At 36.5% G+C, this 27,373-nt stretch overlaps 1 protein-coding gene across 3 annotated transcripts in view; it reads left to right on the top strand.

Annotated features, from left to right (window-relative positions):
• LOC137489979 (uncharacterized) overlaps positions 1-27,152 on the top strand; it is a 656,302-nt gene extending 629,150 nt beyond the window's left edge. The window contains exons 8-10 of one of the 3 annotated variants that reach the window (XR_012405510.1): positions 3,997-4,088; positions 8,879-8,964; positions 27,072-27,152. The gene's annotated coding sequence lies outside the window, so the exon portion shown is untranslated. Of the gene's footprint in view, positions 1-3,993; positions 4,089-8,878; positions 8,965-27,071 lie in introns of all 3 variants that reach the window. The other 2 variants (XR_012405512.1, XR_012405535.1) reach the window with 2 other exon arrangements.
• The last annotated feature ends 221 nt before the right edge of the window (positions 27,153-27,373 follow it).

The raw sequence follows: 27,373 nt of genomic DNA, 5'->3' as shown, positions 1-27,373 counted from the left end.
TTGTCTCCAAACCCCTGACAGTTCATTTGCACCCGCTAAAAGAGCATCTTATTTTAGCATGGCAGAGCAGTGAAACATATCGCACTCTCCATTTTTATATCTATTTTTGGATCCCACCTTAAATTGGACACATACACAAATCCAAATCGTCATTTAAAAACCCAAACCGGCCACCATGGGCGTAAATCACCCCTTGAAAAGTTGATATGACCCATGAGTGAACCTAATAAAGAACCCCCAGCTTAGCATTCCGGACCTCACTATCCAACTGTCCCGTCCAAAGAAAAAGGGACTGGGAGGGACAAGCAATATTTCACTCCTGAGCTGGTGCTTTCTGGTACAGCAGATTTAGATTGAGTCCATTGGGAGGGGATTGCTGAGCCATAAGGGTCCCGGAGTGATGGAGTGGAAGTTTAGTGTGTGGGTATTCCATTCAGACAAAGGCCTACAGGCGCCCCATTTGTCCATTGGTCCCTTTTAATGAGACCTCCCTGACAACCCCAACAATGGCCCAGGCCTCTTCTCACTGCCAGGCATGGTCATTATTTTGATATGCATTCAGAGAAAGAACCTGAAAAGTTTGGACGCTGAGAGGGTCTTGAGGGAGTTGGAGAGTGTTTTGGTCTACAAACTCGAAACATGGAAAAAATAACTTTTTTCATCATCTGAGATAAAGTGTTGTGTCAGCCGTTAGAGGGATAAATGGAGGGTTTCACAATGAAAATGTGCGTGAAAGAGATTTTACGAATTTGAATTGTTAAATTGTGAGCCATTCAGAACTTCTCAGAAAATGCCTTTCATAATGTATTTCAACTGTTTATTTAAATGTTTTTTTTCCCACAAAATGTGCATTTATTTGATCTAAAATATAGTGAATATAGTAATATTGTGATATGTTGTTACACATTAAAACAAATGTCATGTCATTTTGGCAGCCCTTAATGCAGCCATTAAGAAATCATTCCAATATGCTGATATGCTATATAGCTGGAATACAAAATGCTGCTACATTAATTACATTCTAGAAAATCAACTGCATTTTTCAGCCTGCATCTCAAGAGGAAATCTAAGTATTTAAAGTTTACGTATTTTACATTTATGTCTTGTTCAGTTTAGTGGCTAATTCATACGAACATGTACCATTTTAAAAAGGAGAAATGGCACCAAACCCCGCCCCTAAACCCAACCACCATTTTAAGATGGAAATTGTATGAATGAGATTGTACGGAAAAAGTTACAAATTGCCATGAGTTAGCGTTGGATTTTCATATTTTGTATTTTATAATTTGTCCTGGTAATTACAATTTTCTGAAACACTTCAGTTTAGCTCACAACTCATTCCATTAACTACCGACTTGTTACCTGCCAATTATCAAGAAATAACAATTAATTAGTAAATATAAATTTTAATCTTATTCTGCATTCCTTATCCTACCCAACACCTGAACCCAAATTCTACCTTACTAACTATTAATACATTACTAGTTATTAGTTTATTAAGCTAGTAGTGTTAGCTAATGGGTTGTTAATAGTGTGGATTGTGACCTAAAGTGTTTACTGATTTTCTTTAATATTTTTTGGGTGTTTCATCTTTTTTGCACCATGATTCTTGATTAATCTGTTTGAATATTTTGTGTTTTGTTTTTGGTACTGACTAAATCATTTTCATTTTTGAAAATAATTTTTGTTGTATATAATATCATTGCTTGCTGCAGCCATGGTACGACAACAAAGCTCCTTTATGAGTTCCTATAGGCATATCGGCTTAAAAAATAGCAACTTTTCATTCTTCATCAGTCTTGGTATGTGATTTAATTACAGAAGTGTCAAGCTTTAAACAGGAAAACTGTCAAATATTTTCTTTTTTTTTTTATTTGTTTGAGTGAGATCCTAATGATCTAATGTGATTCAATGATGCTAAGCTAAGCTAAATGTGCTCCCGCTATACCCGGAGATGGGCTGAATGGATTAAAAAATGGTAAAAGACAACTGTTGAACTGTTTGAGCCTTTAAAAAAAAAAAGTGGAGTGTTCTTTTAAATAGATGAAAGAGCCTTTACTCCACATCTACACCAGAATATCTGACACAATCTCACAGCAATTTGTAACTCTTTAATTTAGTGGCTAATTCGTATGAATTCGTACAATCTAATTCGTACAATTCAGTATGATTTGCTCTTCACCCAATGATGGTTGGGTTTAAAGTTGGGGTTGGGTGCCAGGCCTCCTTTTTAAAATCGTACAATTTCGTACTGAACTCGTAGAATTTGTAAAAATTAGCCACTAAACTGACAAAACATAAAATACTTACAACTTCTCGTGAGATCAGCCTGGAATATCAGATATCCCACATGACTTGGACACTCAGAACACCTCAGCAATCACTGTCAACTACCCTTCTTCAAAAAGTGTTAAAGTATAGTCAAAATGTTGAGAAAATTATGCACCTTTCACTTTGGGCAGATCAACAATCTCCCAAATATGTCCAAAAAAAAAACAGGATTTGTTGTCTAGGTGTTATGTGTAGATAAAATATTAAGCTATGGTGAATGTTAGACATCTGGGTTCTGGCTTTCCAAAGCCTTCACTTAAAAGGCTTCAGATGCAAAAACCTCTAAGCGCCATTTAAAACTTTCTTCTAAGATAAGCAATTTTCTCAGACTCTTGTGTGTAGATTAAGTAATTCAGTTTGAATGGTTATTGGTTACTTTCATTGCCTTTAAAATGACATAACTGAACAAAAACATAAGAGGTTGAAAACAATGCTCATTCTAGAAGGACATTTCAGATGACACATAGAGGTTTTTGCTTATGAACTTTTCAAATACTATATATGGGAAACTCTGAAAGTTCTTTGCAAGTTTTATATTTTAAAATAAACTAAATATTCAGATCAGGCATTTGACTTTTAAAAAGGAGATATAAATTCATTTGAGATGCAAAAGAAAGCCATACAGGGGGAATGGTGGGAGAATGTATATGATTAGACAATAAGGGTGTGTGCATGTGTTTTCAGAGAGTCCATCTGTAGAGTGAATGTTTGCAGGGGTAATGGTGTGTGCATGAATGGGGAGCTCCTTTTAGCCATAGCCCTCACCAAATGTTCCTCTCCGTCTAGTGCTGTAGCACATTCATACCCAACATCATCATCCCAAAGAGAGTGGGAGGGATACCACTGAAAGGGTGTTGGCAATAGTGTGACAGGCAAGTACCATGAAAACAGATGTGTTTTAGAGCTGGACAGAGGGAGAAAGGGGGGTTCAGGCACTGAATACTATCATTGTTTGGCCTCATTCTCTTATCGAAAGCTGCTTAGCAATCATTGCAATTCGAGAGCAGGGTGCTTATGGCACACATATAATCTGAATATTCGTATCAACAATGCACATGGTAAACCCTTGCAAAACAATGCTGAATAAATGTCTTTTTTCCATTATTGTTTATTCTAGTGTTATTATCTAAGTTTGCATTTGTTTTTGTTTCTTTTTTAGGTGCCTATATGTGACCCTAAACCCCAAAACCAGCCTTAAGTCTATTTTTTTCTTAAATCAAGATTTAAATATTAGATGAAAGTTTAATAAAGAATATTTTCATCAATGCATGGTTTGTTAGGATAAGATACTATTTGGCTTAGATACACATTGGATAATTATTTTAAAATCTGCAAGCTAAAGATTAAAAAAATTCAAATGATGAGAAAAGTTCCTTAAAAAGTTTATAAATTATTTACTTTGCAATGCACACTTATCCAAAATTAATTTTGATAACTTAAACAAAAACTATATGCATTTTGGTTGCAACATAGGCTCATTCTGAAAATGTAGCCCTACATACATTTCTGGAGCTAATGAATTACGTAGCCAGAAGTACGTATGGCTGCATTTTGTTTTTAAAACGAACGCTACAGGGTGATATGATGCAGTTTCTTTTTCACATACCAGCTGACCATTTACCTTCTTATAAACGGTTTTCTTGCTGTTGCTAATTTGTCCAGTAGCTTACCAAGTACGTCTGCGAACTTGAGACCCAGAGAGAAGTTGAACAAGACGACAGTGTTCGAGTCCGACGAAGAACAGTTCCAGAAAACAGGTAAGACAAACACAAAAGCTAAAAAAATAAATTAAATAAAGAAGTAAATAACAGGTTGAGAATGTGGTAAAATCTGAAAATGTGGTAAAATCATCATTATTTCTTTTTGTGAATTATTTTTTAAAACTGTCGGTTGGGTTTAGGGAAGTGGGTAGGCAAGTCAATCAGTGCTTTTGAAAACACTTTTGTTTGAGTTTAGGGAAGGAGGAGGGTGGGTCAGTCGATCAGTCAGTAAGTCAGTCAGTCAGTCGACAGTGGCCTCTAGTGGATTTAAACAAAAACAGCAGGCACTGATGGCACTCGTGAGAAAAAATTGAGATCTGAAAAAGTGTACACAGCAACTTTTGGTGGATTTGCAAAAACAAAAACTGTAAAAAGAAAAAAAAAATGTAGCTCCTTGAACGTATTCGGCACTCTCAAGAAATGTATATAGCAGTACATTTTCAGAATGAGCCTGGGTTGTTGTTGTTTTTCTATTAATTCATCAATATAATCTCACTTTATTTTGTCTAATTTTATATTATATCAAATTCAATGAGGTTTCAAAATAAAATAATGATTTTAATAATTGCTTTTAAGAACATTCTGCTTTTTAATGCGAAATTCTGAAAGAAGTTGTTACATACACATGCTTAAAGCACCTCATCCATCAGAGCACTGGAGATGCTTCATTTCTCACTTGGCAACATTGATGCATGGTTTGTTAGAATGAGATAATATTTGGCTGAGATACATTTTGGAAAACTATTTTAATTATATGCAAACTGAGGGTTCAACAACATTATAATGCTGAGAAAATGCACATAACATTACTAATCACAGATTAATTTTGATATATTTACAGTTGGAAATTTACAAAATAGAAAAAAAAAGCATATTTTGTTTTAACAAAAACTAAACCCATGTAACATAAGACTTTTTTTTAACAAGAAACATAAGACGTAAGAAGGTTTTGTGGTCCAGGGACACATTAGAATTAATATTAATAATATTGTTTATCTTGCAATTTTTATCTTGTAAATAACTGTATTTGATAAAAAAAAATCTACAGTGTAAAACATGGTCAACAAATCGTAAATGTAAATCAAAAACTGTCAATTTTTTTTTATTTGTTTGAACAAGATGTTAACGATCTACTGTGATTCAATGATGCTAAGCTAAATTTGCTCCCGCCACATCAGGAGAAAGACTGAATGGATTAGAAAATGGTAAAAGTCAACTGTTGAACTGTTTTAACCTTTTTATTCTTAAATGTTGGGTAACACTTTACACTGTAAAAAGTGATTACTTAAAGTAAGCAAGCCAGTTGCCTTAAAAGCAACAAGTTGACTTTACAAAAATAATGTAAGTAATCCCATTGTAACTTGGAACTGTTAAATTGGCTTAAGTTTTATAATTATGCTATTTGTAATCACTTTTTTTAAAGTCAACTAATCACTTTCTACAGTGTCAGACTATTTTATCACATCTGTTTTCAGAATTTTTTTTATTGAATTTAAAAGACACACTGAAGTCTAGAAGAGAAGATTCATTTTACTATGTCATTTTGCTACACTCTCAGAAATAAAGGTATGAGAACTGTCACTGAGGTGGTACCTTTTCAAAAGGTACAAATTTGTACCTAAAATATTAACATTTGTACCTCCACTTTAATACCTCAAGGGTACATATTAGAACCTGAAAAGTACAAAACTGTTTAATTTTCCTTAAAATTTGTAGGTACTAATATATATTTTTGAGATACCAATATGGATCCTTCAAGTATGTGTAACTTTTGAAAAGTTACTATTCCAATGGCAGCTCGCATACCTTTTTTTCTGAGAGTGTAGATACAGAAAAACTGGGAACAAAACAAATATAATTGAGGTGTAATGGAAAAAAGTGATTATTTTACTTTTATTTAAAAAAGTGAGTACAATTAGCTTAATTATAAAAGTTAAGCCAACTTAACAATTACAAGTTACAATGGGTTGACTTACATAAAAATTTACTTAAAGTAAACTTGTTTCTTTTAATGCAATTGGTTTACTCGCTTTAAGTAACTAATAACTTTTTACAGTGTAGATAACAATTCATGGTATTAACAAACCATTAACTAACACTACTAGATTAATAATAACTAGCTACTAATAATTAGCAATTTAATAATAGTTAGTAAGGTAAAAGTTGGGTTTAGGTTTTGGGTACACTCTCAGAAATAAAGGTATGCGAGCTGTCACAGGGGTTGTCCCTTTTCCAAAAGTACAATTTTGTACCTTAAAGGTGCATTTTAAATATCTCAAGGATACATATTAGTACCTAAAAAGTACAAAAGTGTTCCTCTTAATTTTTTTAGGTACTAATGTATATTTTTAAGGCACCAATATGGACCCTTTAAGTACAAATGTGTACCTTATGAAAAGGTACCACCCCAGTGACAACACGCATTCCTTTATTTCTGAGAGTGCAGGATTAGGAATGCTAAATAAGATCATACTTTATAACTAATATTAATAATATTGTTTTTGTTGCTATTTTTATCTTGTAAATAACTTTATTTGATTAAAAAAATCTAGTGTAAAACTTGATCTGCTAATTGTGAATGCAGCATGTTTTTTTTTTTTTGCCATCAACTCATCAAAATAATAATCCCTTCATTGTGTCTATTGATTTGTCTACAAGATTTTAACATTAAATAATGATTTTAATGATTGCTTAAAAGAAAACTCTGGGTTTTTATATGCAACATTCTGAAAGAAGTCGTTACATACATGCATGAAGAACCTCATTCATCAGAGCACTGGAGATGTTTCATTTCTCACTTGGAGCCAAAAGTATGTGAACCCGGCTGCTCAGTCTCAGCCAAATGCATGCATGCACAGCCCTCCTGTCAGCCGCTGGATAATTAGCTGGTGCTTTTCTGGCAGGGGGTGGAGAACACCGAGGAGAAAGACCTGCTAAAGTCTTTTGTCCCCTTTTTGTGATGTCATATGCAGCCCCTCCCCGGCGATCCTCTATGACATGGCCACAGGTTCCTTTTCACCCCGCTTGTCCTCATGCATTCATGGGCATCATTCAGCTGGCCCCCGGCTTTTGTGTTGGGGTGAAATACCCATCAACAACCCTGATACGCTCGCACTCACCATATGGCTCCACCGAAAGACCCCCACTAAGAGTGAGGAAGACGGAGAGAAGAATTGAGAGTAATGAAAAAAGATCTAAAGCTTCAGCAGCACATGAAATTGATTTTATTTTGGGCTCTTACAACTCACAGAATGGGAGAAAGAAGGAGTGGGGCTTGAACGAGAGGCAGGCTGAGGGAAAAATGCAAAGCAAGGGGGAACTGAAGTTTCAGATTCATCGTTGCATGCACTGATCATACTCCCCAAAGTGATGCTTGCATTTTGGCTGTTCATTTAAAAAGTATAATGTAAGTGCAATGATCACAAAATAGAAATCAGAAAAAAAATGTTGGTAAAATCTAGACATAAAACTGAATTCATTAAATGCTCTTGTATAGAATGTTTAGTTCTGCATATATAACACTGAACACTATGACGTCTGATTAATGAACAACTGAATTTTTTTTTACAAGTTATTTTTGATGAGTCAGTCACACACACACACACACACACAAAGTTAAATTTAGAGGTTTGAATTAGATTGATTAAAGGGTTAGTTCAATCAAAAATGAAAATTCTGCTATCAATTACTCACCCTCATGTCATTCAATTCTCCTGAAACATTCATTCATCTATGACTTTGTTTGCCTAAATCTTCTGCATCAGATCAGATTTACTATGAGCATTACAATGTTTGAAAATTGCACTGCTCACTAATGGCAATATCATTTATTCATTCATTCATTTTTTTGTCGGCTTAGTCCCTTTATTAATTATTATAATAGCCACAGCGGAATGAACCGCCAACTTATCCAGCAAGTTTTTACGCAGCGGATGCCCTTCCAGCTGCAACCCATCTCTGGGAAACATCCACACATACATTATGGACAATTTAGCCTACCCAATTCACCTGTACCACATGTCTTTGGACTGTGGGGGAAATCAAAGCACCCGGAGGAAACCCACATGAAGGCAGAGAGAACATGCAAACTCCACACAGAAATGCCAACTGAGCCGAGGTTCGAACCAGCAACCCAGCGACCTTCTTGCTGTGAGTTGAAAGCACTACCTACTGCGCCACTGCCTCGCCCTAATGGCAATATGTCTCACTTAAATAAATAAATAAATAAATAAATAAATAAATAAATAAATAAATAAATAAATAAATAAATAAATAAATAAATAAATAAATAAATAAATAATGTATGTTATTTGTTCAAACTACTTATTTAAAGTTTATTTAAATCTTGTTTTTTAGGGGGGGGGGGTGACAACTTTATGTTTTAAGTAAAATCCACTTAAATTTGTAAAAACAAACAAACAAACAAACAAACAAACAAAAAACAAATAAGTTAACTTGATTCCTTCATGTTGTCCCAACATACATTGATTGTGTGAAACACAGCATTTTTTACAGCATATGGAAATAAGCAAAGAAATATCTGCTCACTGTCAAACATCAAACATAAAAAAGCAAGATATTGCATATTCTTATTGGATTGAATGACTGAGACATTTCTATTGGACTGTTTTGAGGGCGCAGAGACGCTTTGGTTGTTAATACATCATATTGCCCATAGTAAACATTCATCCTAAAGACCTGATAAGGGTGGGTTGGGAGGGATACAAAAGTGTTCTTGGAGATTTATTTGATTACAGATAAACCACCGAAGGCTCTTTGTTTTTTAGATTTTGAAGATCTCTGAACTATTGCTGTCTATGGAGGATGAGGGAGCACTCATGAACAAAGATCTTGGGATTGGAAAGACATGAAGGTGGGTCATTACTAACAGTTTTTTTTTTTTTTTTTTTTTTTTTTTTTTTTTGAGGTGAATTAATCTTGTAAGGTTTGTAAACTACCAGCCCATGTTTGGCACAATTGTCTTGATGTAAAGAATTGTGGTAATTTATAAACAACAAGCATCAAGAATCAATCAATTTGTTTCATGTTGTGTGTCATAGTGTGTTATGATAACAATTACAGAACCCACATCTGGGATGCTTAACGGTGTCCTGACAGAAAGCTTAACATATTCTAACCCTTTGACTGCTTCTACCAAAAGGTTGACCATGTTTTAAATAATGGCATACACACAGCACTGTTGGTTTTTAAAAAAAATCAAACAAACATCCTGTTTCAGTACTACACTTGATTTTGGTTTTATTGTAAAACGACATTAGCGACATTAGTTAGACATGAGTTAAGAAATGCAATCCAAACATTTTTTTTTTTCTTGGTGGGGTAGATAAAGGGCAAAAATGTTTTTCAGTCTTCCATTAGGAGTTCCTTCACACCTCTGACAACAACCAATAGGAGCACAGAGAATTAGTTTTGGCCCTGCCATGTGGAATTGAACTGGAGGAAAGCTTGGCAGAGCTATGGAAGAAACTCCTGCCTTTATGATGGTTCCTCAAGGTTTGTTTACACTGTTGTTTCTGGAAGTCAGTCTACTTCCATCTGCTCAAGGACATCACATGTTGCACAAAATGGCAGTGATTGGTCAGGAGGCAACATGCAGTAGTTTGACAAGTTTCTTGTCTGCAACATGATGAATTTAAAAGTCAAGATTACAGCACTAGCATTGCAACAAACAAATAATAAAAAAAGAAAACAGAGTCTGAACACAACGCCATTAATTTGTTGATAGAGTTCAAAATGAGTAATAGTATTGTTTAATTGTATTTTAAATGACTACTGTTATTGATTAGCATATGATGTTCAATTAAAAGTTTGGATCATTCATTCATTTTCCTTCAGCTTAGTCCCTTATTTATCAGCGGTCACCACAGTGGAATAAACCACCAACAATTCCAGCATATGTTTTACGCAGCAGATGCCTATTCAGCTGCAACCCAGTACACTGGGAAACACCCATACACACTTATTCACACACACATACACACACACACATACACTACGGCCTATTTTGTTTACTCCATTCACCTTCAGCGCATGTATTTGGACTGTGGGAGAAACTGAGCACCCAGAGGAAACTCAAGCAAACACTGAGGGAACATGCAAACTCCACACGGAAATGACCCAGCTAGAACTCAAACCAGCAACCTTCTCGCTTTGAGGCAACGAGTTTGTATCATTTCAGAACAGTCAGCTTTTAATATCATTAATCTATTTAAGGGATAGAACTAGAAGTCAGCCTTCATTAACCACAACCTACTACTGGAACATTTTTCACCCCCATGTTGACGTTATAGTCACAGATATTATTTGAAACAATCCAAATTCTTCACTTAGATTTACAGTTTTTCTTAGTCACTTTGGTGCATTTCTCACAACACTATTTACATTTGCACAACAGTTAATCCATTTATCAAAACAATCAGTTCAAACTGAAAAATTAACTGATAACCTTCAAAAGTGTGTCACTTGCTCAAAATGGATAGCTCTTCCCTCAAAAGCAAGTATTCATGTCAATGAAAGTGTCAGTTTCATCAAGATGAAAAGTCCTGACACAATTGTTTATGAACAGGAAAGTCAAATTGCTTTGTCATGTTTTCATTATGACAGTTTACTCTGTTAATTTTTTCCAATGCAAAAAAAGTCAGATTTTGGTGGCACTTCCAGAAAATCCTCAAGACAGCACTATATACTATTTGCACAGCCATTTGAAAACTAAAGTAAAGTTAGAAATCGTTGCATTTAAGGAGGTATCTGAGTACAAGACACTGAATATGTTTCACATTTTTACTGCTTTTGCTTTTTGAAACTGTAGTTTACTCACAGCATTGTGCAAATACACCCTTATTTACGACAAACATAAACTTCCTTTGGGTAGAGCTGTGCACAACTGTAAACAATATTGCTGAACGTATCGGAACTGAACCTACAACATCATTCATCAAACTGTTCATTTTAAAAGACATTTTCAGGAAAAAAAAAAAAAGGTTAACATTTTTTATAATATTTGTTTGGCAGATTTTGACAACTAGTTCAACATTTTTGTATGTAAAGACTCAAGTAATGAAATGAGGATTATTAGTTGTAAATGGAGTGAATATTCAGCATTCACAAGTTTAGTTATTTTGACTGACATGACATAAGCAAATGATGATGTTATAAAACAGCAGCAAGTTGTATGAAAGCAATCGATGCATGTCTAAAAGCATTTGCAATTTGTTGGAAGGAATGAGAAACTGCTACTATGATGTGAACAAATGACTAATTGTTTTGAGAAATGCATTAACTGTTGTGCAAATGTAAATAATGTTGTAAGAAATGCTCAAAAGCCACTAAGAAAAACTATTTATTCTTATACTATATATATATATATATATATATATATATATATATTCAATCTTGTAAAATTTATTGGATTCATTTTCATTTATACACAAACACCGTGCCATTGGTGTTTATGTAATAATCTTGTAAAATTGTCATGTCTCAGGTTACAACTCATTATTTACAAGTATGCTGTATGGCTAATTATTTAGAAACCCACAAGCCCTACTAACACTGTGTTGCTTTCTCAAGGTGATATGATAGCCATGTTGCTCCTTCACACAAACACATGTGTGCTTCTCACATGGCTGGGCATCTGACTGCATTTGACAGATAGTCAGAGTGTGCGCTAACCCTAAGGGTGTGAAACCTGTGCATTGAGCCCCAACAGGTCATTCACACCCCAGAGGGCAAAAAGACACACAGCCCTACATGACTACCCATCCTGACCCATTTCCATCAGCTCTCATCAGATCAAACAGCACCAAACTACAACTCTCCATGTAGTCATTCCTTTCCTCTCTCCATGTCTGTACGGTCCCTTATTTCTGGCTCAGCCGTCGGCGGTGAATTGAGAGGTGAGAAAAGATTTAATCGCTCAAAGAGTGTTGTGCTTTTTTCACCCTCCCTTCTTTCGCTTGTTATTTTGTGTTTCTCTCCAAAGCGTAAAGTCTGAACATGGTGCGGCAAAACAAAAGCGTGGTTAATGAGGGTGCTAAACGCAACACGCACGTAGCTATTGCAGCAGTCTCCTGACAGCGCCACAGATGAAAGCAAGAGGAAGTAGCTGAGAGACAGCGCGGAGAAAGAGATGGAAAACATTGTTACAATGAGATCAAACCCTGCTTATGAGATCAGCGTGATGTTCAGTAGAAAAAAATACACACAATGCAATACATTAATGTATAACAACACGTTTAGGTAGAGCAATGTTTCCGATTAACTCACTTGAGCAATGGGATCACATTACATGGTCGACTATTAGTTTCTTTGCTCCTGGAGACTCACTATTCAGCAGAACTTAGGTCAAACCTGAATCAAACGCATCTGAATCAGTGATGGAATGGAAAGACTAGTACTGTACATATAGTAAAATGATGGATGGATCAAAACCAAAATACATAAAGATATAGATGGTATTCTATTCAGTATAGAATTCAATAAATTCAGTATATGGAGATATCTATCTCTAGATGGATAGATGGATGGATAAATGGACTGATGGATAGATGGATCAACACTGATAGATATATAGATATCTATCTGTATTATATTCTGTACAGATTGAATTCGTTCTATTCAGTAAAATTATTCAGAACTTTGAGATATCTATCTCTGGATGGATGGGTGGGTAGATGGAGGGATGGATGGATGGATGGATGGACTGGTAGATCAATACTGATATATAGGTATAGATATTATTCTGTTCAGTATATTGTGACATCTATCTCTATATCAGTGGATTGATGGATGGATGGATGGATGGATGGATGGATGGATGGATGGATGGATGGATGGATATACTGGTAGATAGATATAGACAGTATATAGAGATATCTATGTCTATGTGGGTGGATGGATATATGGACTGATAGATAGATGGATAGATAGATAGATAGATAGATAGATAGATAGATAGATAGATAGATAGATAGATAGATAGATAGATAGATAGATAGATAGATAGATAGATAGATAGATAGATAGATAGATAGATAGATAGATAGATAGATGGATCAAAACACACACAATTCAGTCTATTCAGTCTATTCAGTATATTTATTCAGTATATAGAGAAATCTATATCGGTGGATGGATGGATGAATGCATGGATGGATGGTCAGATTGATAGATGTACTGTTTGATGCTGATTTTGTTTAGATGAATAGATCATTTATAAAGTGCATTTCATACAGTGCACAATGGTAATTCAAAGCGCTTTACATAAACAAAAATAAAAGAAGCAAAACATAAAAAAATAATTACAATTATTAAAACCGATAAAAACAGATTGAAATGTGTTAAAACAGGTTATAAAAGAATGAAAAAGAAAAGAAAGACACAATAGTGCGAACTGTCGGATGTAGTACACTTCTCACACAGTAAAGGCACAGCTAGATAAACAGATACTGCTAATAGACATTTGTAACTAAAGGGTCCTTATTAGTACCTTGAGGGTACATTAGTACCTAAAGAGTACAAAAGTGTACCTCTTGAAATGTTTAGGTACTAATATAGACCTCTGAGGAAACCATATAAAGCCTCTAAGTGCAAATATGTTCTTTTTGAAAAGGTACTACCCCAGCGACAGCTCTCATAGATTTATTTTTAAGAGTGTGGATGTACTGAATAAATACTACAAAAAGATAGATAGGGGTGTGTGTAATCAGCACTGAATGATAGCAGTTTCTTATTTTGCACTCAGAAAACACAAGCAAATGATGTAATTAGGAGGGGAAAAGAATTAACAGCAACCTGAGCTCACCCCTGTCACAGCGTTAACACTCCGCCAAAGAGAACAGCTTATTTCTGTTCTTAAGGACTAATTTGCAACTTTGATTTTCCACAAGTTGGGTGAAAAAATACCAGGTCGCAGTGCCCTTCAAGATGTGAAAATTGACTGTCTGTTTTGCGGCATCTTTTTCACTCTCTCGTTCTCCCCCCCTCTCACTTTTCATAGTTAATGGAGTATTCATCGCAGCAGGTTTAATTTCACTCTTTCTTTTCTATTTCGCTTTAATTAACGGCGGGTTCCTCTAATCACTCTCTCTCTCAGCACTACAACAAGCTAGACAGAAAGATCTTTACCCCCCACAGAGGAGGAGAAAAAACAAGGGGGAAAAAGCTGCTATTATCTGTCTTTGTCCCTCTCTTCTCTCCTTTCTCCACTCAGGCCTTTGAATGGATCCTGTTTGTGTGTTGCGTTCAAAAGCCTGGAGGTCATCAAACACACCGACACTAAGGAGATGTGACCCTTTCACTGACACATGAACTTTAATTAGGTTTTATATCTATCTATCTATCTATCTATCTATCTATCTATCTATCTATCTATCTATCTATCTATCTATCTATCTATCTATCTATCCATCCATCCATCCATCCATCCATCCATCCATATTCCATTTGATGTCTTATAATCCATTGATCCAGTCTTTCATATGTCTTGTTCTGTTCTCCATCTGTTCATCCATTCATCCATCCACTAAGCAACCAACCATCAATCAATCCATCTTGGTTTAATTTAAAGTTGATCTCTCTAAATATCAATCCATCCATCTATTCATCCATCCATCCATCCATCCATCCATCTATCTTTCCATGATTTTATCGTTTATTGATTCATGCAATCATTTATCTGTTTGTTATCCATCGGTCCACTAACAAAACAACCGACCCTCCTTCCATCCATCCATCCATCCATCCACCAACCAACCAACCAACCAACCAACCAACCAACCAACCAAAAAACAACCTTCCCTCCATCCATCCATCAATTCATTGGTCTTGTTCACAATTTATCCATTCACCAAGCAACCAACCATCCATCAATCTATCTTCATTTAAATTAGTTTATCCATCCATACATCTTGATGTCTTATCATCCATTGATCTATCCAATCATTCATCTGTTTGTTTTCTATGAATCCACTAACCAAACAAACATCCCTCCTTCCATTCATTCATCCATCCATCTATCCATCCAACCAACCAACCAACCTTCCAACCATCCATTCATCCATCTATCCATCCATCCATCCATCCATCCATCCATCCATTCAATCCATCCAACCAACCTTCCATCTATCCAATCCATCCAACTTCCTAACCAACCACCTAATCAACCAACCAACCAACAAACCAACCATCCATCCATCCATCCATCCATCCATCCATCATTCATTGAACTTGTTCTCAATTCATCCATCCACCAAGCAACCAACCATCCATCAATTCATCTTGATTTACATTAGTCTGTCTATCTATCTATCTATCTATCTATCTATCTATCTATCTATCTATCTATCTATCTATCTATCTATCTATCTATCTATCTATCTATCTATCTATCTATCTATCTATATGTCTATCTGTATGTCTGTCTGTCTGTCTCTCATCCAGTCAATTATCTGTCTTGTTCTCTATCCATCCATCCATCCATCCATCCATCTATTTACCCATTAAACAACCAACCTTACTTCCATCCTACCATCTCAATTAAAGTTAGGTGATTCATCTAAATATAGACCGATCTATCCTTCCATCCATCCATTCAATCATCCATCCATCTATCAATCCATCCTTCCAAGCATCTATCTATATTGGTGTCTTCCCTTCCATTTATCCATCCATGAGTATATCTATTTTCTAAATGTATAACTAATTAGGAGGTGGCCCTATGCTGAAATGTCTAGCTATAAAACATTATATGTCACAGTGTGTTGTCTTTTATAAACTGTTTTGGAGAGAGCTGAAGAATGCCCATGCTAGTGCTAATAGTAACTCAATTCTACCCTAATTCATCATCGCCTGTTAGACAACAGTGATGCTAATACTATCAGTCTGCTAACATATGTTAGCACTTGTGTTTCAATTCAACTATGAGAGAGGCTACAAGCACTATCATAGCCCAACATCTCCATATGCTATCTTAGTAAAGCATCTTCAGGTAAAGAGAGTTCAGCCATGCCTGTGATGGAAGCGCTATCGGCTGCTAGCATCTGGCAATGCTAGCTGCCATTCATCAATCATTAAGATGGTGTGGATGAATGGGGTAGGCAAACGTAGGGAAGAGGGGGATAACAAAATGGAGTCTTATCACCTGTATCTTATCAGCCCAGCACTGGGTGTTCCAGATTGATTGAAAATGTACAGTTGAGAAGCCATGATAGTGGGACTTTAAGAATGAGAGCCATATTAACGCTATTAAAGCCTACAGGGATGTGTACATGTATGTCAGATTACAAACGAAACAAACAAATCGAACACAAAATAACGTAAATTACATGTGAGGTTTTCAATCCCAAAATAAGTCTCAATTCTATGATATTTTGAGAATTTTTAAATAAACTTTTGTGGAAACCATAATCTTTTAGATGACTTCTAAATATCATTTGTGTGTATTAGGGCGTACTCACACTAGGCTATCCGAACCGTGCCAGGGCCCGTTTGACCCCCATTTCCAGGCTCTTTTGACAAGTGTGAGTGTTCTATACTGTGCCTGTGTGCAATTTGGTTGGCCGGCCCTGTTATAACAGAGTATAACAAGTGTAAAGAACAGATTTTTAAAACTATCTATCCATTGTTTGCTGCATTTGTCTGTCAGTCCATCTATTTATATTGCCTCTCTGTCCATTTGTCAATCCATCCATCCATTCATTCATCCATCCATCCATCCAGACAGCCAGACAGACAGCCAGCCAGCCAGCCACCCATTGTCCCATCCATCCTTTAATCCATCCATTTGTTGTTTAAATGTGTCACGTGAAAATGTATTTTAATGTGTTTAATTTACAAAAAGGCGACACGTTGGCTCATTGGTTAGCACTGTCGCCTCACAGCAAGAAGGTTGCTGGTTCAAGTCCCAACTGGGTCAGTTAGTATTTCTGTGTTGAGTTTGCATGTTCTCACCACGTTGATGTGGGTTTTCTCTAGGTGCTCCAGTTTCCCACCACAGTTCAAAGACATGCGCTATAGGTGAATTAAATAAATTGAATTGCCCATAGTGTATGTGTGTGAATGAGTGTGTTTAGATATTTCCCAGTACTGGGTTGCAGCTGGAAGGGCATCCGCTGTGTAAAACATAGACTGGATAAGTTGACAGTTCATTCCACTGTAAATAAAGGGGCTAAGAGGAAGGAAAATGAATGAATGAATTTTGCAAAAATATAAACCATTAATTATCCTCACTCTCAACTGATGAGAATTCAAAGACTTCGCGCCAGTGGCTCCTCAGCCAAGCGCACAAACCAAATGTCTGAACTTGCGGTTCCTCTTGTACTGAGCTGGATTACTAGACCAACAACGGCCACATCAGTAGGATAAAACTAACCTGTCTCATGGCAGTCTAAACCCAGCTTGCGTTCCCTGTTAGTGAGTGAACAATCCAACGCTTGGTGAATTCTGCTTCACAATAGCTACGTTTCCATCCACCTATTTTATGCGCATAAATTTTGAAAATGTGCATGAAAAAGATGTGCATAATCTGTGATGGAACCACTTTTACCGAACAAATTCCAGTATGCATATTTCAAAAAGTCATGTGATTTTTTTATAAGAGATCATGTGATGATAGAAATGTGTGCGAATGGATAGACCAGCAGGCTGAGCACATTGTAAACCATCTGAAATGTTGTTTTGGCCAATCTAAAACCCCTTACTGTTTACAGTAAGTATTAGTGTTATTATATTATTAATGAGCGTCAGTGCTGCTTGTCAGGATTGTCTTCTGAGGTGCAAGTCATTTATTAAATGAAGAAAAGATTCACGCAGCTTCTCCTACCGCAGATTCTCCATTTTTACTGTTGATATTTGGTGCCAGTTGAAGATTTTGTTCGCTTTGACTCGTTGGACGGAAATGCTACTTTGTTTGCACATCTTTTATACAATATTCCAGTTTTGCACATAAAGTTAATTTACATTTTTAGATGGAAACATAGCTAATGATAGGAAGAGCTCACATTGAATGATCAAAAAGCGACGTCGCCATGAATGTTTGGCCGCTACAAGCCAATTATCCCTGTGGTAACTTTTCTGACACCTCCTAAAACCCAGACCTTAAAACCCCAAAAGCCAGAAGGATCGTGAGGCCCTGCTTTCAGAGTCTGTTCTCATACTAAAAATCAAGATCAAGAGTCAAAACAAATGTAATGGTTTAAATGAGAATTGATGAACTTTGGTTTCCTACAGACTCACCATTGTGAAATTTGCCTTTTGTAGCATAGCTAATACAGTAATTATGTTATTTATGCCAGCATCATTGTAGCAGCACAGTGAGTTTTGAAAGCCTGCTCCAATATTCCCTAATACAAACACAGTTGCTTTCCTTTCAGGTTATGTGTTAAAGATTTGTTTGAGACTTCTTGTTTTCTTGCGCACCGTGTTTTGTTTTCATCCTCTTTGTTATTCGACATCTAGCATGCCAATCTCAGTGGAGCAGAAGGGGGTTCTGATCACGCTTCTCTTTTCACTATGGATAACGAGATGAGGAGAGATCCATATACCACCCCAGAAGAAGAGACACAAAGACGGAGAGCTTGTTTTAATAGATCAAAGATGCTTGTTTCCCAAAATTGTTGCCTTTGGATGGAGCTTGGCAGTAGGCTCATAGAGATTTCGGAATAAAACATTTAGTTGGACCTGATGTAAGAGCTGCGATTCAAGTGAAGCCCCTTCAGTCGCTGCAGAACATCACACGGGCTGCTGTGGTCTCACATGCATGTTCACACTGCGCCGTTCTGGCTGCTTAGGATTTGTTTATGTTCCTCTGCCAAGCATTTTGATGTAAACGATGCACATTTCAGCGCTTGCCATTTTTATCCACATCTGCATTGGATATGCTGAAATTTTGATGCAATATTTCTTAAAGAGAAGCTGAGGCACGTATGTAGCTAAACATGAAATAGATCAGGCTTTTCATTTTCTTTCATGGCTCTTAAAGGAATAGTTTAGCTAAAAATTTCAATTTGTTCACCTTCAAGAATAACCGAAGAGTTGATAGTAGACATTCACTTTTATCCCTAAAATGATTTCACCAAGTAAGACGTGTTCCAGGATCAACATCTACAGCACAGGTGTCAAGCTCGGTTCCTGGAGGGCCACAGCTCTGCACAGTTTAGTTCCAACCCTAATTAAACACACCAGATCAAACAAATTGAGTTCTTCAGACTTGTTTGTAACCTACTGGTAAAGCTGCGGTCACACTGGACTTTTCTCTTCATAGACATCTTTTCATACACATGGGAATGCATGAGTCTGAAAACGCAAGTTTGTGCGTCAAGTTTCGCAGTTCACTGCGTTGCAAAGTTCAAGCTTCATGAACTCTGACCTGGGAAATTGCATCACATGATTGCATGAGACCAATTGAGGATCAAAATATGACCTCTCTGGACAGAAATTTTAAATTTAGACCAATCACTCGCTTTTTTCAACCCAAGCTCATTCTGGAAACGTTGCCCCACGGACGTTTCTGGAGACCGCGATTTACGTGGCCGGAAAATAAGGGCGAGTACGCGGCGGGATCCGAAAACGCGGTCGAAATCGAAGACGAGGGCTTTTGCTTTTTTTTTTTTTTTTTTTCAATCCGGCGGCTTTTCGCGCGAGAACAGCGCGGGCGACAATGCCGCGCGCTCCGCGAAAACAAAAAACCGCTCGAATACGTACCTCCCGGGACGTAAATCATGGTCCACAGAAACGTCCGCGGGGCTACGTTTCCACAATTAGCCCGGGTTGGCTTTTTTAAATGTCAAATCATCTTGTTTAATCTCGCTCCTTTTCAAAGTGCCGAACGATAGAATTTCGCATGCTTAAACTGTAGTGTGATTGAGGCATAAGTGTGTTGGACTAGGGTTGGAACAAAATTGGTAAGAGCTGTGCCCATGCAGGAACTGAGTTTGACACTCATAATTTACAGTTATGGTTGGGTTAAGGAGTAGGGAATAGGTATGGATTACATGTTTGAACAAAAATCCAGTATCACATCATACTTGGCAAAATCATGACGTGTAACTCAGGACCAGTGTTGGGTAAGTTACTTTAAAAAGGTAATTCAGTACTAATTACATATTTAAAAATTGTATTTAAATAGTTTTTAATTACTTTGTAATTACTCAATAAGTAACTTAATTATTCGACTCAATCCTAAAAATCCACATAAATCCCAATGCATAGACAATAGTAATTAAATTCTTAATCATTTAAATTTGAGTCAAAAGGGACCTTTTAATTATGTTTAAAAAAAAATTAACTTATAAATCTTTTAAATAAGATGTATCAAAACTCAAAACTTTTAAAAGTAATAACACCATATTTCATACAGAAATTGACATCGTTTTTATTTTACTTTTCATGTAGCATGTACAATTGTTGGATAAATGTATACTTCTTTATTTCATACAAAGAAATATGAACTTACTGTTGTTCTCTGAATTCAAACCTTATATTTTCATAAGCTAATGCATATGAAATTGTCCTGATAAATGTAATCTTTAGTTGAAAAACACAATTATTCGGCTATATATACTCTCATTGGCCACTTTATTAGGTACACCCTACGAGTACCATGTTGGACCTTGGACCTGGCTATTCTCCTCTGACCCTGAAGGCATTTGCGCCCACAGAACTGCCGCTCACTGGATATTTTCTCTTTTTTGGATCATTCTCTGTCAACCCTAGAGATGGTTGTGCGTGAAAATCTCAGTGGATCACCAGTTTCTGAAATTATCAGTCCAGCCCGTCTGGCACCAACAACAACCATGCCACATTCAAAATCACCTAAATCCCAATCCCCATTCTGATGCTCGGTTTGAACTGCAGTAGATCATCTTGATCATGTCTACTTGCTCAAATGTATTGAGTTGCTGCCATGTGATCAGCTAAAAAAATACTATTACTCTACTTTTCTGAATTGGCTTATACAGAATTGTTAAATTTCTGTACAGTATTTAAGCAAGTATATAGCTGTAATTAAATGACCTAAAATCCAAAGTAATCTCTTTCTATAGTTACTTTGTAACTAATTACACCCCAAACTAAATTTTACAAAATACCACGGATGAAACAGTTTGCTTAGGAATATTCCACATATATGTTCTATTTTGTTCAACAGAAATAAGAATGTATATTCGAACACATTGTTTTATATTCTTAAATGTTAATGAGGTCATGAGAGTTGCAGGTTGCTTATTATGCAGCTTTTGTTTAGAAGAAATAGTAAGCATTGTATGATCATGGGTCATGGTAGAATTGTTTTGGTTTCATAGAGATTTTGTTTTAATAATATATTGAAATTTCATGTACGCCGTTTTTCAGCAAAGCGTATTTGACCCACAGGTCATGTTTACTGTATGATGCACAGTTAAAAAGAGACTCATTATGCAGTAGTTTCTTAATGCCCTGGGTGGTTAACTGTGTAGTTATGTGGTATTGTAAGGAATGAACATCTAGCTAATGAACTGTGCTAAACATATTTTGACCAATCAACTGATGAAAATTGTTTAAACTAGGATTTCAACAAATGACACATCAAGCTAAATATTCATTTTTTTTTCTCTCACTTTTTATTTTGCTGCTTTCTTTCTGCTTTTGCTTTCTCCATGTCTGCATCTGGAGGTTTAGATTGTTAGTGAGGGAGAAAAACGTATTGTAATCAATATTTTAAAGAATATTTTAAAGAATTTTCTATGGTTGGCTCTATTCTTTTAGAGTTACCATGTTTGCTCATTTTACATTCGAATGCATGAACAGCATGAACATTCATTGTATTGATCTGTCTGTCTAGTTGTCCATTTATCAGTCCATCTATCTTGTTGTCCATCCATCATTGAAGGACAGTGCTTGATTTTATCCATTGGGAATTGATTTAATCATTAATACTGTGAATGACAGGAAATATTTTAAAACAAATTGCGTATTTTTAGTAATTTATTCATTTGTTTTTAATTATTTACGGGGAAAAACATGTATTGATGTATCGTTCACAGGTCAGGAATGATTTTTAAGAAAGCAAATAGGCTCAGTAAATATGTTTAAGTATATTTACTTATTTAACAGTCTGAAAAATCTATTGACTTACGTTATTTTGAAAGTTAACTATTTTAAATAATTTAATTCACCATAATTTGCTTGGCTGTAGTGCAAGGAAATTAAATACAGCCATTTTATTACTTGGAGCCAAATATTCATTGTTGGCTGGATACATTGACAATGGACTGAATAAATGATCAGGTCAGCTTTTCCTGCTTGCATTAAGAACACTTAGAAGAATGTAAAAAACTGATGAGTTGTCTTTACCTAAACCTTGACTTTACTAAAACAAAACGAAGTAAACCTGTTGCATTAAGATTATAAAGTAAATTAAATGTGTGCATAAAGATTAAAAATGTTAATTAATTTAACAGCTCCAAGTTACAACTGCTTTACTTACTTTAAGTTAACTTGTTGCTTTTAAGGTATTGTGTTTACTCTCTTTTGTAAAGTAAATCTATTTTTAGAGTCAATGTATTACACAGATTATGATACTCTTGTGAAGCTTAATTTAACTGTGTTTTGTTACTTGTAACCGCTCCAAGAGGCGTGTACTGTATCTGCACTGTCTTTGGTATAAGAAAATAACAATTTGTCAAAAAGTGAATTGGACTGCATTGCCTTCTCTTTTGGCTAGATGCTTCATTTTAATCAATTGTAAACATTTATTTCCCCCTTCTGTTAAACAGTGGGCCAATGATGTGTTGCATTCCATTAGTTTGCAAAATATAAGACTTAATTTAAATGGCTCTGGGTCCAAGTTTACCGCCCTGTGGCATCCTTCATTTATATATACACAATGTTAAAGCACTATGTTTATATGTATGTTGTGTTGTTAAAGTAGTTATGTTGATTGGTGAATGTATGTTTTTTACTGTTTGAATGAATAAAGGGGGGGGGGGGTAAATAATCCTTTTTTCCCTTTTTTTATACCCCATTGGCAGATTATTTTGCTTGTTTTAAGGAAAAACTCACTTCTTTTTTAGGCATATTAATTCTTAAAGCAAGACAATATATTTTGCTTGTCTAAAAAAAAAATCTGCTTGATTTAACACTTTTTAGATATTTGGACTAGAAAAAAGACTATCTAAGTTAGAAAAGCAGCAGGATCCCTATTCAGTATCATTATATCAATGTCATTTCTTCTTCTTTTGTTGTCTGAAAAAAGAGGCCATATGACCTTGGAAAAATGCCAGAGTGAGTAAATAATGATTGAATTGTCATTTTTAGGTGAACTGTCCTTTTAACATTCATGTTTAACCAATGTCACCTGGTACATATAAGACTTACTAACATATCTAACTCTTATTTAAATTCACATAAAAAGAAATATATGGTCTATGGTGATACCCACTGCACAGCCCACACGTGGACTTGATCTAAAAACAGAAACATGTTAAGTGCGCACAGCTGAATGATGAAGCCTCTGTCTCTTGACCAGGCCACCTAGGGATCCCTAAACCAAATCTACCCGTAGGAGCCTCACTTCTCCGCTGCCGAGCTGCTCTCCATTCCTTTACCCACAGCCGTAAATCTGGCCTCTAACAAACTTACACAGACCGCTTGATACATGTAACCCAGGAACCTTTGCTCACACGGGAAACACAGAAGAGTTCGAACCCCGCTGTTTAACTACCTCTGCTGGAACGCCTTCGGCTAGCATGTGCTGTTGTTTTAAAACTCACGTTTTTTGGCCGCTCAGTCTCCCTGGTGGAATAAAGGCGGTAATGAAAAACAGACAGTCACCAGAAACTACAAACCTTACAGAACTGGGGTTCATTTGTCTAAAACACTGTTAAAAGCAGAACATTTTTACAATCATGTAACATGACAGTCTACTGAGACCCGAAACCCTTAGAGGGGCCTCCAATGCCATTAACACAACCGTAAAAAATGTATTACTTAATATATTGACACATTCCTGCAGAAATATAGCTTTATTTTGAGGTGTTTCATACTTGCTGTGGGCTAACTAGGGGATTGCCCACTGATATGTGTGTCAAGAAACAATTAAGAATAGGTTTTCTAAATAAAACACAGTTTTTTTTTCTCTCTACTTAGCTCATCTTCCTGCCAAGCTCTGGCATTGACCCATTTACAACTGCTGCTGCGCATGTTGGCACTAATACCATCTGCATTCTGATACCTTCATTAAAACATTACTGCAACAACTCCATCAACGTGGATCCCATTTATGGTTGTCTGATTTGTTTCCATGGTGATCGCTGCTCCAAAAATGAGCTGTCAGTCATTAAGAATGGAGTCCAGTCAGGGAGCCTGAATCCGAGCATCATGTTCCTCATTAATCACGCATATTTATTTTATTTAATTTACTGGTTGTTTAAGGAGTAGTTCTTCTGGAAATGAAAACTCAATATTCACCCTCATGTCGTTTCAGTATTGCAATTTGGTTCTTCTACTGTTTTTCTGAAGAGTTTGTTTTTAAATCTCAAAAACAATGTTGACATTCATTTGAAAGAAAAAAGCAGACATATTCCAGAATAGCTTTGCTTGTGTTTCATAAGCAAATGAAAGTAATATGGAGAGACAAACCACAAACTGGCAACAGGATGCCTAAGGCTCATCGATGCACAAGGGCAATGAATGCTACCCCATCTAGTCTGAGCCAACAGAAGGTCTACTGTGTCACACAAAATTGTAATAATGATTTAATGGGGGGAATGGGTCACAACACATTGTCCTATGTCCAGCAACATAAATAATAAGAGAACTCATCATGACCTCTGTCCAGTGTGCTCTTGATCATCAGAACAGTGAGCATCAGACTCAGGATTAGGTCTGGTCATTCATGTGGACCTAAATTTGACACATGCTATCTACCTCAATATTGCTCCAGAACATGTACATGCCTTCATGACAATGGTGTTCCCTGGTGGAAGTGGCCTCGTTCAGCAGGATAATGCACTTTGCCACGCTGCACACATTGATCAAGAATGGTTTAAAGAGCATGAATGTGTCACAACAAACAGTGCATTGCACTCTGCTGCATAGCCAGATCAATCAGAGTGGCCCATGAAGATCTCTATTCAATGATCATGTGAGCATTGGAACTGGGCCTTGGAGCATTAGAACAAGGCCATCTAGTCCTTTAGGGCCGAGACACAGCAAGCTGACGTCTAACACAACTAGCGCAGATGAAAACCAACTGTGTTGTTGGCTTGCATCTAGTTCCATTTGGGCCAATAGTTTGCCGGCAGTTGACTGTAATATGAGCATCCTTTTTGCTCCTTTGTCAGAAGACCTGTCTTTCTGCACCCACAGGGGGCAGTATTCTGTTTTCTCATTCCACAAAGGGAAACTGGAACATGAAATGTGTACATACAAAGCACACCTGCCAACATTTGTCTCTGAAAATCTGGAAGACCGGGGGGAAGGGATGATGGGTGGGGGGTCTGTTTCCAGTACTGTTCGGAGACTTTACAGTGGCTGGAAAAAACAAAAAGGGGTGACTGGTCTGTCCTATGAACCAGGTAACAGCCGCTGCCATCGGAATAGTTAGGGTGTTATAGATTGTACCAGAACGCTGAGGACTGGGGAAGGGGGTGAAATTGCGAGTGTTTTCCGGGAGAAATGACAAAATGGGAAATGGGTCTGAACTACGTGAGACTCCCGGAAAAACGAGAGTGTTGGCAGGTATGATACAAAGTGTAAACAAAGTAGCGTTTTGTACCATTATTACAGTAATCGCCACTCAACAATAATCAATTTGCTTAGGCAACTATATCTGATAATCCAACACAATCTCACTGTAGTTCGTAACTTTTAATTTAGTTTCCTCATGAGATCAGGATAATCAATGTTTGAAAAATGTAGCAAAATTATAGTCAATTTCTTTGTTTTCCTTCCTGACTTGAACTGTTTACTTGGGTACCTCACTTGAGTTTGTAATCTTGCACTCTGATTCATTGCTGAATAACCAATCAGAGCTATCCGAAGCTGATTCTATATGCTAAATCAGAACAATTCAATCCGATGTTAACCCAATGAGAGGCAATCAAACACACCAAACCAACTGGCTGCATTGACGCTGCTCAATCATTGACTGTCGGCTTGATGTGTCCCAGCCTATACTTCAAATCAGACACCCATATACATGTGCACCATTTACCTTGGAAAGAGATGCCATGGGAATGTACTGTTCAGTGCAATTCATGTGAACCTAAATTTGATTCATACAGTACCACGTTCTTATACATTGTTGCAAGCCAGGGACAACGATGATTTGAAGAACATTATGAAGGATTCAAGGTGTTGACCTGACCTCAAAATTCCACAGACCTCAATAAAACTGAGCATCTGTGAAATGTGCTCGATCCACAAATTTGATCCATGGGAGCTCAACCTTGCAACCTACAGAACCTGCTAAGGTCTTGATAGCATATGCCACAGATACAGTAACCTTCAAGGGTTTTGTGTTTCTCAGCACACAGAGGAACAACATAATGGCTTATCTGAATATTTATAATAACTGTATTGTGTGCACTTTTGTGTGCACAATTTAGCATTAAGTAAAAGGGTAAAACTTTATTTTGATGGTCCATTTGGGCATTAGTAGACTGTCTGCTTAATATCTGTTGATATTTCTCCTTCAACAAACATTTAACTGACTATAAGTAATGTAGCAAGTACATTTCAACTTACACTAACCCGAACCTAATAGTATACCTATAATCTAATGAGAATTACTTACAATGTAACTTAAATTCAACTAACAAATCATCAAAATAAAGTGTGACCAGTAAAAGTGTCAATATAGAAGAGTGAGTAAATTTGCTTTTATGAGGGAACTATTCCTTGTTGTCTAGCCAGCAACACTTTATCTCATTCTTTATGTCCGTCTTTAATTCCACTTTCCTTCTCTCCTTTTCATTCTCTCAGTCGTCAGAAAGAGCCACCTCAGCAGACATCAGTGTCAGAGTGATTTGTCCTGGGTGACGGTGCTTGAACTGGGGCTGAGAGGTTGGTATTACTCACTGCCAGTGTGTGTGTGTGTGTGTGTGTGTGTGTGAGAGAGCGAGAGAGAGAGAGAGAGAGAGTGTGTGTGTGTGTGTGTGTGTGTGTGTTTGTGTGTGTGTGTGTGTGTGTGTGTGTGTGTGTGTGTGTGTGTGTGTGTGTGTGTGTGTGTGTGTGTGTGTGTGTGTGTGTGTGACATGACATTGACTCTTAGATAAAAAAATCTT

Source organism: Danio rerio, chromosome 1, assembly GCF_049306965.1.
Source record: "Danio rerio strain Tuebingen ecotype United States chromosome 1, GRCz12tu, whole genome shotgun sequence".
Taxonomy (NCBI): Eukaryota; Metazoa; Chordata; class Actinopteri; order Cypriniformes; family Danionidae; genus Danio; species Danio rerio.
The sequence above is the reverse complement of the archived record's forward strand: the minus strand, read 5'-3'. Positions and strand labels throughout refer to the sequence as shown.